This window comes from Lycium barbarum, chromosome 5 (genome assembly GCF_019175385.1).
Source record: "Lycium barbarum isolate Lr01 chromosome 5, ASM1917538v2, whole genome shotgun sequence".
Classification (NCBI taxonomy): domain Eukaryota; kingdom Viridiplantae; phylum Streptophyta; class Magnoliopsida; order Solanales; family Solanaceae; genus Lycium; species Lycium barbarum.
Window position 1 is genome coordinate 114,948,682 of NC_083341.1, and position 15,361 is coordinate 114,964,042.

A 15,361-nucleotide genomic window follows, 5' to 3' on the forward strand; every position below is an offset into this window, starting at 1 on the left:
GCATAAGGCTCAGGAACGTGGTCACCACTCCGACGCTGGTGCCACAACACAGCATACTCCAGAAGGTTTCAAATCTCCGAACAACCCCGAACATAACATATCATCACAACATATCATATCATCACAGCATATCATAAGCCATATCACAGCATAACACCATAAACGGATCCCGGCCCTATAGCGAGGTCTCGGGAATCGTAACACATCATACTGCCAAATATAACATAGTACGCACGATTACAAAACCGGCCCGGGAACCGGCGAACGATATCACAGTAATAGGCACGAGCAGAGTAGTGCGGAAACCATATGCATATACACAATTAACTTCCAAGACTCGACTAATAAATACATATACATATATATATTGAGATCAGAAAGCTTAAAGTAAGTATCGAGTCTGTCGGAATTAGTATACAAAAGATATGAGCCTTCAAATTTATAAAACTTTCGAAAAAATACCTCATCAACCTTTTTCTGGAAATTTAGTATCATTCACATTAAGGAGCTTTCAAGTACTTATGGAGCACATCAACGGAGCCTTAAATTCATAGACAAAAGTCCTCTTTTTATATCATACCAAAAATAGCTCAAATAGGACAAACGAAGGAAGTCTCGGGACTAGTGGGCCCACCTCGGGTCAAGTCGAGGTGGCGGACATAATTACAACGTTAGACTCTATAGTGTCATCCACGAAGGTTTCAAAGCTATTCTATCACGTCTGCACAAGTTATGGATGTTTGAACAGTCTTCCAACAAGACATAACGTTTGTAGTTCAATTATATTGAATGAATAGTACCCAAATTCAGACTCGAATTTCTATGAACAGAATAACCTCCGAGGCTCAAATCTCAACCTAGTATATCTAGGACATGCCAAAAGAAAGAAAAGGGATAGCATTACATACCTTTAGCTCTCCTTACGGTTGCCCAAACTCAAGTCCCGTTTGCTCCAGAATCTACATTTGGTCACAATTACCAAATATGAATTTCAAGCTTTTAAGAATTCAAGTTTAAATCTATACTTGTCTACCGAAATTTCGACAGCATCTCCCCTATAAATTCAACATCCCCGAGAATTTGCTCGGCCATAATATCAACAACAACAACCACAACAATAACAACAATCATCAAAATCACAACAAAACGCATTCTAACATAAATGTTTCTTCCTTTGTACATAAAGTAACACTTACATTCCAACTTCACACTATCCAACTAATATCAACATTTTTCATATTCATTAACTAACTCAAGATTACTCAAACATACTTCAATAGTATTTCAAACAATATTCAAGGATTCAAGCCATTCCGCCAATTCCATATTCCATTCGAAACTTCTATAAATGCAACGAAACTGCCAAATCGCATTGTTTTCTTCCAAGTTCACTAGCAACAACCATAATTCTCATTTAGAATCTCACTTTCATAATCATATAAAATTTATACTAAAATCATATAATTTCCCATAACTACCTCCAACAAATTTCAATGCCAACTCAACTCGTTAAACCTTTATTTACGTCGTAAATGTCACAACGACACAACTAACAAACTAAATAAAATATAATTCACCATCCCCATACCATTATGGCTCACGGCCACACACACTTCACACACACACACACGCCATGCACCCACACACCTCAATTCCATAATTTTCATGCAACTCTAATCACCATAACATACACACTTCTTCCATAACATAAAAGAATAGAATTGTTACCTTTTTCTCCAAATTTCTACTTGCCACAAACGTAGTCCTCTTGTTAAACTAATTATACCACGTTGTAGAGGGCCTTAAACTTATCAAGGATTCAAGAAGGGAGAGATTTTTGGATCAAACTCTAAGGACTTGGAATTTTGTTTTTTTTTGATGAAGGGTTCGGCCGAAGGCCCCTTTTTGGGGTGTTCTTCAATTTTTGTTTTGTTTTCTATGAGGCTTGAATGTTCTAATGGATAATGATACATATATAATGATCCTTTTGTAATTAATTAGTCACATGGATTAATTCCCATGGACTTGGGCTAGCATGGCCGGCCACCTCTATCATTTTGGGCCTCCATTTATCTTTTATTTTTTTAAAGCCCAAACTTATTATGAATCTTAGTATAATTCACGAAACAAATTTTCAAAATTCCAAATTTACCCTTGGCCTCCCTCCGTACTTTCGCATCGATAATTTCCATGAATATCACACATATGTTAAATGAAATAGAAACATAGCCTTATTTCCTACAAGTCAAGATTATTCCAAATTTTCCAAATGCGCAAAAACACGGGATATAACATTCTCCCCCCCTTTAGAACATTCGTCCTCGGATGTTAAATTTGCCTTATAGATTTTTCAAACGTTTTAGGGGAGGTCCTTTATATGGGTGGCACACATAATGTATTTACTGATTAATGTAATCAATCACTGAATTTAAATTTTTACCTGGAGACACGGGGAACAGGTGAGGATATTTCTTCTTCATTTCGTCCTCTGTTTCCCAGGTCATTTCTTCTCTGTTATTATTTCGCCAGATGACCTTAACAGAAGGCACTTCTTTGGTGCACAGTCTCCTCACTTGACGATCCAGAATAGCTACAGGTTGCTCTTCGTAAGATAAGTCCTCCGTTACCTGAATATCATTTACTGGAAATATTCTGTCAGGATCACCAATACATTTTCGGAGCATGGATACATGGAATACTGGGTGCACTGCCTCCAAATCGGATGGTAAGTCTAGCTCATAGGCGACCTCGCCTATCTTTCGAATAATCTGATATGGCCCGATGTACCGCGGGCTAAGCTTACCCTTTTAACCGAATCTCATGACACCCTTCATAGGCGATACCTTTAGAAATACCCAGTCGCCAATCTGGAACTCCAATGGTCGACGTCGTTTATCAGCATAAGATTTCTGTCGACTCTGGGCCGCTAATAGTCGCTCTCGAATCAATTTCACTTTGTCAACTGCTTGCTGAATCACATCTGGACCAATTAATTTAGTTTCACCCACGTCGAACCAACCGATCGGAGATCTGCATTTTCTACCATATAGGGCTTCGTACAGCGCCATCTGTATGCTGGAATGATAACTATTATTATAAGCAAATTCAACAAGCGGAAAATGATCGTCCCAGCTACCTCTGAAATCAATAGTATAGGCCCGCAACATATCTTCCAATGTCTGGATAGTGCGCTCGGCTTGTCTGTCAGACTGAGGATGAAATGTTGTAATAAGACTCACCTGAGTCCCCAATCCTTCCTGGAATGATCTCCAGAAATTCGCTGTGAACTGGGCACCTCTGTCAGTAATAATAGATACAAGAACCCCGTGAAGTCTTACTATTTCTTTAAGATTCAATCTGGCATAATCCTCAGCCGAATAAGTGGTCCTGACCGGAAGAAAATGGGCTGATTTCGTTAATCTGTCAACAATAACCCAAATAGAATCATACCTGCGTGGAGTGCTCGGCAAACCCACAATGAAATCCATGTTAATCATTTCCTATTTCCAAGCTGGAATTTCCATTTCCTGTAATAACCCACCGGGCTTCTGATGTTCGATCTTGACTTGCTGACAATTTGGGCACTGGCCAACGAACTCTGCGACATCTCTCTTCATACCGTCCCACCAGTATAAACATTTGAGATCATGATACATCTTTGTGGAACCAGGATGAACAGAATACCGAGCATTATGCGCTTCACCCCATAATTTGCCGCCGCAACCCTGCAATGTCAGGTACACATAATCTGCCTCCATATAATAATACCCCTTCAGGCGAAATTTCGAATGCAGTCTTTTCTTTATTAAGGGACACATTTCTGTACTGTGTGAAAACAGGATCTTCGAACTGGCGCTGCTTTACCTCTTCTATAATGGATGACTCAGCAACCCCTCGAACAGAAACCCCAGCATCTCCGGACTCTGCCAAACGAACTCCAAGGCTAGCTAACTGACGAATCTCACGAACTAATTCTTTCTTATCAGGCTGCACATCAGTCAAACTACCCATGGACTTGCGGCTAAGTGCGTCAGCTACCACATTGGCTTTCCCAGGATGATACAGAATATCAACGTCATAATCTTTCAATAATTCAAGCCATCTTCTCTGCCGCAAATTCAGCTCCTTCTATTTAAGAATATACTGGAGGCTCTTATGGTCCGTATAAATATCAACGTGGACCCCATATAAATAATTCCACCATATCTTCAAAGCACGAATCACCGCGGCCAATTCCAGATCATGAGTGGGATAATTCCTTTCATGCGGTCTGAGCTGCAGGGAAGCATAGGCTATGACTCGACCGTGCTGCATTAACACATAACCTATCCCAATACCAGAAGCATCACAATAAAAAACATACCCGTCTGACCCTTCTAGAAGAGTTAAAACTGGAGCTGTAATTAATTTTTCCTTCAGCGTCTGGAAACCGCGCTCACAGGCATCAGTCCACTGAAATTTTGTTGCTTTCTGAGTGAGCTTCGTTAATGGTGCCGCAATAGAAGCAAAAGTTTCCACAAATCTTCTATAATACCCGGCTAAACCCAGAAAACTGCGTACCTATGTCGGCGTAGTAGGCCTAGGCCAATTTTGTACAGCTTCAATCTTCTGCGTATCGACCCGAATACTATTGGCTCCGACAATATGCCCCAAGAAAGCCACAGAGGTTAACAAGAATTCACATTTGGAAAATTTAGCATATAATTTCTGTTGCCCAAGTGTGCCAAGTACTGTCCTCAAATGATCTGAATGCTCCTCTGCTGATCGTGAATAAACCAAGATATCATCAATAAACACAATCACAAACATATCAAGGAACGGTCGAAATACCCGATTCATTAAATCCATGAATACCGCTGGAGCATTAGTCAACCCAAAAGACATCACTCTGAATTCATAATGCCCGTACCGGGTCCTGAAAGCAGTCTTCGGAATATCTGCCTCTCGCACTCGCACCTGATGATAGCCCGAGCGCAAATCTATCTTCGAGAAATATTTAGCACCCTGTAACTGATCAAATAAATCGTCAATCCGGGGGAGGGGATATTTATTCTTTATAGTCACATTATTCAGCTGTCGGTAATCAATACACATTCGCAGTGACCCATCTTTCTTTCTGACAAATAATACCGGCGCTCCCCAGGGCGATGTACTGGGTCTGATGAAGCCTTTATCCAATAGATCTTTCAGCTGCTCCTTTAATTCCTTCAATTCTTTAGGTGCCATTATGTACGGAGGAATAGATATGGGCTGCGTATCTAGCAACAAATCTAAAGTGAAGTCTATCTCCCGCTCAGGTGGGAGGCCTGGAAGCTCATCTGGGAATACATCTGAGAATTCATTAACAACCGGAATTGACTGTAGAGAAGGTGCTTCGGCCTTAGTATCGTGCACACGGACTAAATGATATATATAACCTTTCTGAATCATCTTCTTAGCCTTGAGGTACGAAATAAACTTACCCCTCGGCGATGTCGTACTCCCGGACCACTCTATAACTGGTTCCCCTGGAAACTGGAAACGAACCACCTTTTTCTGGCAGTCAACATTAGCATAACAGGAAGCTAACCAGTCCATACCAATAATGACATCAAATTCCAGCATATCTAACTCTACCAAATCAGCTTTAGTGCAACAATCATATATGATAACAGAACAATCTTTATATACCTGCCTCGCTATAATAAAGTCCCCAACCGGTGTAGCCACTTCAAATGGTTCTATAGGTTCGGGTGTTATTCCAATTTTTCTAGCAACGAGCGGAGAGATATACGATAAAGTAGAGCCAGGATCAATCAATGCATATACAGATCTGGAGAAAACCAGTAAGGTACCTGTGACAACATTTGGCGAAGCCTCCTGATCCTGGCGACTAGCCAATGCATATATGCGGTTCGAAGGACCGCTAGAATCTGAAACACTGCCACGGCCTCGACAAATATCAACATTTTTCATATTCATTAACTAACTCAAGATTACTCAAACATACTTCAATAGTATTTCAAACAATATTCAAGGATTCAAGCCATTCCGCCAATTCCATATTCCATTCGAAACTTCTATAAATGCAACGAAACTGCCAAATCGCATTGTTTTCTTCCAAGTTCACTAGCAACAACCATAATTCACATTTAGAATCTCACTTTCATAATCATATAAAATTTATACTAAAATCATATAATTTCCCATAACTACCTCCAACAAATTTCAATGCCAACTCAACTCGTTAAACCTTTATTTACATCGTAAATGTCACAACGACACAACTAACAAACTAAATAAAATATAATTCACCATCCCCATACCATTATGGCTCACGGCCACACACACTTCACACACACACACACACGCCATGCACCCACACACCTCAATTCCATAATTTTCATGCAACTCTAATCACCATAACATACACACTTCTTCCATAACATAAAAGAATAGAATTGTTACCTTTTTCTCCAAATTTCTACTTGCCACAAACGTAGTCCTCTTGTTAAACTAATTATATCATGTTGTAGAGGTCCTTAAACTTATCAAGGATTCAAGAAGGGAGAGATTTTTGGATCAAACTCTAAGGACTTGGAATTTTTTTTTTTTTGATGAAGGGTTCGGCCGAAGGCCCCTTTTTGGGGTGTTCTTCAATTTTTGTTTTGTTTTCTATGAGTCTTGAATGTTCTAATGGATAATGATACATATATAATGATACCTTTTTAATTAATTAGTCACATGGATTAATTCCCATGGACTTGGGCTAGCATGGCCGGCCACCTCTATCATTTTGGGCCTCCATTTCTCTTTTATTTTTTTAAAGCCCAAACTTATTATGAATCTTAGTATAATTCACGAAACAAATTTTCAAAATTCCAATTTTACCCTTGGCCTCCCTCCGTACTTTCGAATCGATAATTTCCATGAATATCACACATATGTTAAATAAAATAGAAACATAGCCTTATTTCCTACAAGTCAAGAATATTCCAAATTTTCCAAATGCGCAAAAACACGGGATATAACATCTAAGACATCGTTATGCCATCAAACACTCGTTGCTCGAAATTCTTATCCGATACACAACATATGATTCGCTTTCCTTGGCAACTTTCTTTCCTTGCATTATATGCCTTTGAAATCTCGCTGAGGGTCATCAAATACTATTTCTTACTCATCAAAACATCGCATATGCTATGTCCTTTATTAGCCTATTCACTGTACATATACAGGGGATTTTCCAAGGTGTAACATTCTTCCCCCCTTTTGGAACATTCGTCCTCGAATGTTAAAACACTCGGGAATTCTACGCAAATTTCGCCAGAGTTTCCCCTGTAATATGGCCCTATCACCTGTCACAAAAACCCATAGTATCATTGCCTCACAGGGCCATAACACAATATCAACATATCTATGTCCACACACGACCAAAAGCATAAAAGTAAGCATACATACCTTAAAATCTCGTCGTTTCATCATAAACCTCTTCTGGAGACTGAAATAATTGCGGATATTTGGCTTTCATATTCTCTTCCGCTTTCCAAGTCATTTCTTCCCGGTTATTGTTTCGCCACAAGACTTTGACTGAAGCTACCTCTTTATTTCGAAGTATTCGTACTTGCCTGTCTAGAATAGCAATAGGTACTTCTTCATAGGTTAGCTTTTCTGTCACTTGCACATCATCAATCAGAACGATTCTCATGGGATCTCCAACACACTTGCAGAGCATCGAAACATGGAAGACTGGATTGACTGATTCAAGCTCTGAGGGTAAGTCCAATTCATAGGCTACATGACCCACCTTGCGGATAATTCTATAGGGTCCAATGTATCTAGGACTTAGCTTCCCTTTCTTACCAAATATCATCACCCCTTTCATTGGCGATACTTTCAAAAACCCAATCGCCAGCTTGAAATTCCAAGTCTCGTCGGCGATTGCCTGCATAGGACTTTTTGGCTACTTTGGGCTGTTAGCAATCGATCTCGGATCACCTTAACTTTTTCCACTGCTTATTGAATCAATTCGGGGCCTATTAATTGTGCTTCTTCTGTTTCAAACCATCCTATTGGGGATCTACATTTTCTTCCCTACAAAGCTTCATATGGGGCCATTTGAATGTGGGAACGGTAACTATTATTGTATGAAAATTCGATTAGCGGTAAATGATCATCCCAACTACCACCGAAATCCAGCACACACGCTCGTAGCATATCTTCCAAGGTCTGAATAGTGCGCTCGGCTTGTCCATCGGTCTGCGGATGAAATGCCGTGCTAAGTTTCACTTGAGTGCCTAGACCTTCTTCGAAGGACTTCCAAAACTTGGCTGTAAACTGTGCTCCTCTATCTGTAATAATAGATAATGGAATACCATGAAGTCGCACAATTTCTTTGAGATACAACCTCGCATAATCTTCTGCTGAGTACGTGGTTCTAACTGGAAGAAAATGGGCTGCTTTTGTCAATCTATCCACGATCACCCATATAGAATCATACCTGCCTCGAGAGCGAGGTAACCCCACAATAAAATCCATGTTGATCACTTCCCATTTCCAAGTAGGGATTTCCATTGCTTGCAATAAGCCTCCCGGCTTCTGATGTTCAACTTTTACTTGTTGGAAATTTGGGTACTGTGCTACAAATTCCGCTATGTCTCTCTTCATGCCATCCCACCAATACATCATCTTGAGATCACGATACATTTTGGTTGCACTCGGGTGAATAGAATACCGGGAACAATGCGCTTCTTCTAGAATTCGTCGGTGCAATTCTGTTATATTCGGCACACATAACCTGTCTCGGTATCTACGAATCACATCCATAGAAACTTCAAATGAGGACTTCTCTTTTCCATAGGATATGTCTCTGTAATGGCATAGTTTAGGATCTTCATACTGGTACTCTTTCACTTCCATGTTCAAGGACGAGACTGTGGGATCATTAATGCCAATCCCTGCATTACCTGAATCAATCACACACACTCCAAGATTAGCTAGTTGGCGGAGCTCATGAACCATCTCTTTCCTTTCCGGAGGGACTTCATATGAACTGCCCATTGACCGGCGGCTAAGCGCATCGGCTACTACATTCGCTTATCCAAGGTGGTACAAAATGTTTACATCATAATGTTTTAACAATTCTAACCACCGCCTCTGCTGCAGGTTCAACTCCTTTTGCTTGAAAATGTATTGAAGGCTTTTGTGATCTGTATAGATATCAACATGCACACCATACAAATAATGCCTCCATATTTTTAAGGCATGAATAACCGCAGCCAATTCGAGATCATGAGTTGGATAGTTCTTTTCATGTTTCCGTAATTGTCTCGAAGCATATGCAATAACTTTTCCATGCTACACCAATACGCATCCTAATCCGACACCGGAAGCGTCGCAATACACCACATAGCCATCTGACCCTTCTGGAAGTGTTAAGATCGGAGTTGAGGTCAACCTGTCTTTCAACTCTTGGAAACTGCGCTCACAAGCATCATTCCACTGAAATTTGGCTGACTTCTGGGTTAGCTTCGTCAATGGGGCTGAAATAGATGAAAATCCCTCTACAAACCTTCTATAATAACATGCCAAACCCAGAAAACTACGATCTTCTGTAGGCATCGTAGGCCTTGGCCAAGTCTTCACAGCTTCAATTTTCTGAGTGTCAACTCGAATGCCATCATCTGAGATAACATGGCCCAAAAATGTCACAGAATTTAGCCAAAACTCGCACTTTGAAAATTTTGTATACAATTCTCGGGCTCGAAGAATGCCAAGAACAATTCGCAAATGATCTGCATGTTCTGATTCCATGCGAGAATACACCAGAATATCATCAATAAATACTATCACAAATAAGTCCAAGAGAGGCCTGAATACATTGTTCATCAAATTCATAAACACGGCCGGAGCATTAGTCAACCCAAACGACATCACTCGGAATTCATAATGGCCATATCTAGTTCTGAAGGCTGTTTTGGGAATATCCGTTTCTCTAACTCTCACTTGATGGTAACCCGACCTCAAATCTATTTTAGAAAACCACTTGGCACCTTGCAGTTGATCAAACAAATCATCAATCCTTGGGAGAGGATATTTATTCTTTATCATCACCTTGTTCAGCTGCCTATAATCAATGCACATTTGTAGGGAACCTTCTTTCTTTCTCACGAACAAGACTGGTGCTCCCTACGGCGATGAACCTGGTCTAATAAATCCCTTTTAAAGCAAGTCTTTCAACTGCTCCTTTAACTCCTTTAATTCTACCGAAGCCATTCGATACGGAGGAATAGAAATAGGCTTGGTGTCCAGCAACACATCAATGGCGAAGTCAATCTCTCTTTCTGGAGGAAGAACAGGAAGTTCGTCTGGAAACACATCCGGGAATTCATTCACTATCGGAATGGATTCGAAAGTTGGTGACTTTGCTTCGGTGTCATGAACCCGGACTAGATGATAAATATAGCCCTTGACTATCATCTTTCTTGCCTTAAGGTAGGAAATAAACCTACCTTTCGGAGATGCTGTATCACCCTGCCATTCAAGCACGGGCCCTCCCGGAAATTGGAATTGAACCACTTTCAATCGGCAATCAACGTTAGCATAACACGAAGCCAACCAATCCATACCCATAATCACGTCAAAATCTATCATTTCCAGCTCAATCAAATCAGCCGTGGTCTGGCGATCACATATCACCACTACACAATTTTTATATACTTGTTTTGCTATTACAGGATCACAAACCGGAGTAGACACCTAAAAAGGTTTGATTGGCTCAGGTTTCACCCAAATACAACCAGCAACATATTGAGTAATATAAGAGAATGTAGAACCCGGATCTATCAATGCATACATATCACGGGAGAATATAGACAATATACCTGTAACAACATTCGGAGAGGACTCGAGATCTTGTCGTCCAGCTAAAGCATAAACACGGGGCTGAGTAGCACCTAAAGTAGATGCTGCCCCTCTGCCTCTACCTCGACCTGCTGACATCTAGGGAGTCTGCCCTACCGGGCGTACTAATGAAAAACCAGCTGCTGAGCCTGTGGGCTGAACCCCACCTCTACCATACCGCGAGGGACAATCTCGCATTAAATGCCCAGTCTGTTCACAAACATAACAAGCATCCGTGTCCTGATGACATGGCCCTGAGTGTAACTTCCGGTACCGGCTACATCGTGGAACTGGTGGTCTCCTCTGACTGTAATCACCCCCAAACTGAGAACCCGAAGCTCTCAAACTCTGACCCTGTCCTGAAGGAAAAGAGCGATCAAATCCCCTATCCGCGAATCGTGGAGGCGCACTAGTCACTGACTGACCTGAATGTCGTGAATGGGTCTGCCTCGATCCCCATCTATAATCACTGCTTGTGCCCATAGATCTAGCCTTTTTGCTTTGTCTTCTATCACTGTCGCGATCACCCCATTGTGGTTGTTGCTGTCCCTCTATGTTCTGGGCATGGGCTTGTATTCGAGAAATATCCATCCCTTCTTGCAAAGAGGCCGTCAAGCAATCCTTGAACAAATGTGGCCCCAAGCCACTCACAAATCTATGTACACGATCTCCCATGTCGGCCACCATAGCCGGGGCATATCTAGCCAAGGAATTAAATTGCATGCTATACTCCTGGGCACTCATATTTCCTTGCCTCAGATTTAGAAATCTATCCGCTCTAGCTCGGCGGACCTCGGGTGGCAAATAGTGACGAATAAATGCATCCACGAATTCTTGCCAAATCGGAGGAGGCGTATTCTCTCCTCTTGATAATACCCAGTTGTTGTACCATAAAACTGTCACATCCCAGAGTCTATAAGATGCCAACTCCACGGATTCAGTTTCGGAGGCATGGACAATCTTCAATGTCCTCAACATCTCATCTATGAAACTTTGCGGGTCTTCATCCGGCTTTGAGCCGAAGAATTCCGGAGGATTTAGACTCATAAAATCATGGGCTTTGGTACTTGCTACCCGATCACTTAGACTCGCGTTTTGTCGTTGTGCCTGGGCAGCGACCAATTGTGTCAATAGATGTATGGTCTCGGTCATTTCTTGACCCGAAGCAACCGGTGGAGGAATTGGAGCTGGAGCTCCTCCTTGTTCTTCTACATTAGGCGGGGTAGAAGAAGTATTAGACAAGGCCTCATTATGTGATTCGCCTTCCTCTATATTCATCGAAGGCTCTCTTTCTACCCGCCTCTTTGCCGTAGTCTTGCCCTTCTGGGCAGCAGTAGCCTTTCCCTTTGGCGGCATTCTGAAATCATAACACACTATTAGGGAAGGTAAAATTTGATACATGGCTCTATCGCACTATCTCATAAGAAGAAGGATGGTCATTTTTTCTAAATGCCCTGTAGCCTCTTGTTTATTGATTTGGCGCGCAACACACCATAAAGAAGACTCTACTAGACACGGCTCGTAGACACTTCCTAGGACTGAACTGCTCTGATACCACTTTTGTCACGACCCAGCTAGGGGCCGCGATGGGTACCCGGGGCTAACCACCGAGCACCGCTCATTCTACTACTCATCATGCTCATAAACTACTCTTTTATCAATTTTATACTCAAATCATAAGAAAGTCATGTTTCTTTCGTAAACATAAATAGTTCCACGTACATAGGCCTTTTTGGCTATCAAAATAATATATATACCCATTTATACCATAGTGATCTTGTCAGACCACATAACCCACACTGTGTATCTACGAGCCTCTTCTGAAGTACAAAACGCATAGACGGGACAGGACCCCGTCGAGCCCAACATGTACAAATATACACAAAAGAATAATCAAGCACCTCCAGAACAAAGGAGTGCTTTCAATCGGCTAACAGCTCCTACGAGTCTGGCTCGAGCACGCCTCCCTGTCTACCTGTGGGCATGAACACAGCGTCCAAAGGAAACGGACGTCAGTACGAATATTTTACTGTGTATGTAAGGCAAGAATGAAATAAATATAATAGGAGGATCATGAGCCATAAGAGAAAGATATAACATGCAAGAGTGTCATAAGCTAATACATTTCGTACATATATCATATTTTACATACTCATGGTACATGTGTCATCACATCACATATCTCGTCACATCACATATCACATCGTTATCCCGCGTCCGGGTAACCATCATATGCCGCCCACTAGTGGTGATCATGCCCGGCCCTCTAGGCTCAGTGTAACATCGCAGCCCGCCTTAGCGGTGACATGCCCGACCATCTAGGCATGGTGGAACCATATGCAGCCCGCCTTAGCGGTGACATGCCCGGCCATCTAGGCACGGTGGAATCATATCATTACAAAATCAATCATAACTCATCACTTTCATACATTTCATAAATATCATAATCTTATCGTAGCTTGGCATTTTCATACATACATAGGCATATTATAAGCTAGAATTATTGATCATCTTATAAACATGTCATGACTTTACAGCATCTCACATTTAGCATTAGAAGCATACATTAGACTTTGAAGACAACCATGGCTATGTCGGGGTGACGTAAGGTCGTAAACCCCCGATTATATTATGAACATTTATGAGTACCTTGCCTAACCTTGAAGGATATAGTGCATAAGGTGAGTGTTAACAATAATGACATCATCAGCGTTATGGGATCATCATATCATGAACTATCAAATCTCTATACTTCAACTCATTATCATCATTATCATGCTCGTATGTAATTTAGTATCTTTAAGGACTCATAAGTTCCATCACATAGGAGGATCATGGAAAGTTTGAAAGATTCATGCCTTTGAAGGAAGGGATAAGCCTTACATACCTTTGACGTTTAACTAAGCTATCACTCGCATGTTATCCTTCGATATCATGTCTCTACCTTCAAGAGAGAATTTGCACTAATGTTAGTTAATTCGACTATAAGAAGGCGCTACTATTTCTAGGGAACATTGGACAACATTTCTTTTGTTTATACTACTTTTCGCATGTTCTATATCAACTACCAAACGCTCGCAACAATCCACCATTTCTCTTCAATTTCTCCACATTTATGGTTATAGCTTACTATCGCGTTTCCTCGTATATAATACTTATTTCATGGCCTAAACGTCATTTATAAAGTATTCATAATCACAATACCCCAACATTTATGATTCAATCCAACTACCATCCAAACATGACACTATTCACTCATTAATGACCCATTTCCTATGTCTTACTACAATTCAAGTATCTTAACCTTCCAATACCTTAAAAAACATGGTATAACCATGAAAATTACCTTAGATGATGGTTGAACAAGCTCGAAATGAAATTGCACTTCTAGCACCAAAACCCTATTTCACCCCTCTTGGGATTTCTTGGTTTGGATGACCTTCACTTGGGTTTCATACCCTTTGTTTCATGGATTTGGTGTTGTTGATAATGGTTTTCCTTTGATTACCTTGTGGAGGAGTATTAGAGAGTATTCTAGATGTTTCTTGAAGTGTGGAGTGAAAATGAAATGAAATGGAATGAAAAAGGGTCCCTTATACTTAACTTAAAAAGCTGGCCGACCAACTTTTTACGGACCAACATACGGTCCGTACTATTTATACGAACCGTATGTGTGGCCGTATGTTTGGTCCAGTAGCTTCTGCCTCCTTGGCCAATTATACGGTCCAACATACGGCTGGTACAATTTATACGGTCCGTAGGTTGGGCCGTATACTGCCCAGTGGTTCCGTTTTCGTTCTCGTCGACTCGTTTGATCTCTGATCCTTATGGAACCTTCTTGGAACTTGTTTAAAATCTCAATATCAATCTTAGGGACGTTATTACTCTTCTCTAAGACATCTTTATGCCATCATAGACTCATTGCTCGAAATTCTTATCCGATACACAACATATCATTCGCTTTCCTTGGCAACTTTCTTTCCTTGCATTATATTTCGTTGAAATCTCGTTGAGGGTCATCAAATACTATTTATTACTCATCAAAACATCGCATACGCTATTTCATTTGTTAGCCTATTCACTGTACATATACAGGGGATTTTCCAAGGTGTAACACATGCCCACAGGTAGACAGGGAGGTGAGCTCGATCCAGACTCGTAGGAGCTGTTAGCTAACTTGAGAGCACTCCATTGTTCTGGAGGTGCCTTTAATCATTCTTTTGTGTATATATGTATATTTTGGGCACGACGGGATCCTGTTCCGTCCCTATGTCTAGCACTCTAGTAAGGGCTCGTAGACACGCATGTGTGGGTTATATGGTTTCACGATGTTTCTATTATGTATATGTTTATGTTATTTTGATATCCGAAGGGCTTATATATATATATATATATATATATATATATATATATATATATAGATATGAAAAGTAACCATGTTTCCAAACGTAAAAATGACTTTCATATGATATGAGTACGA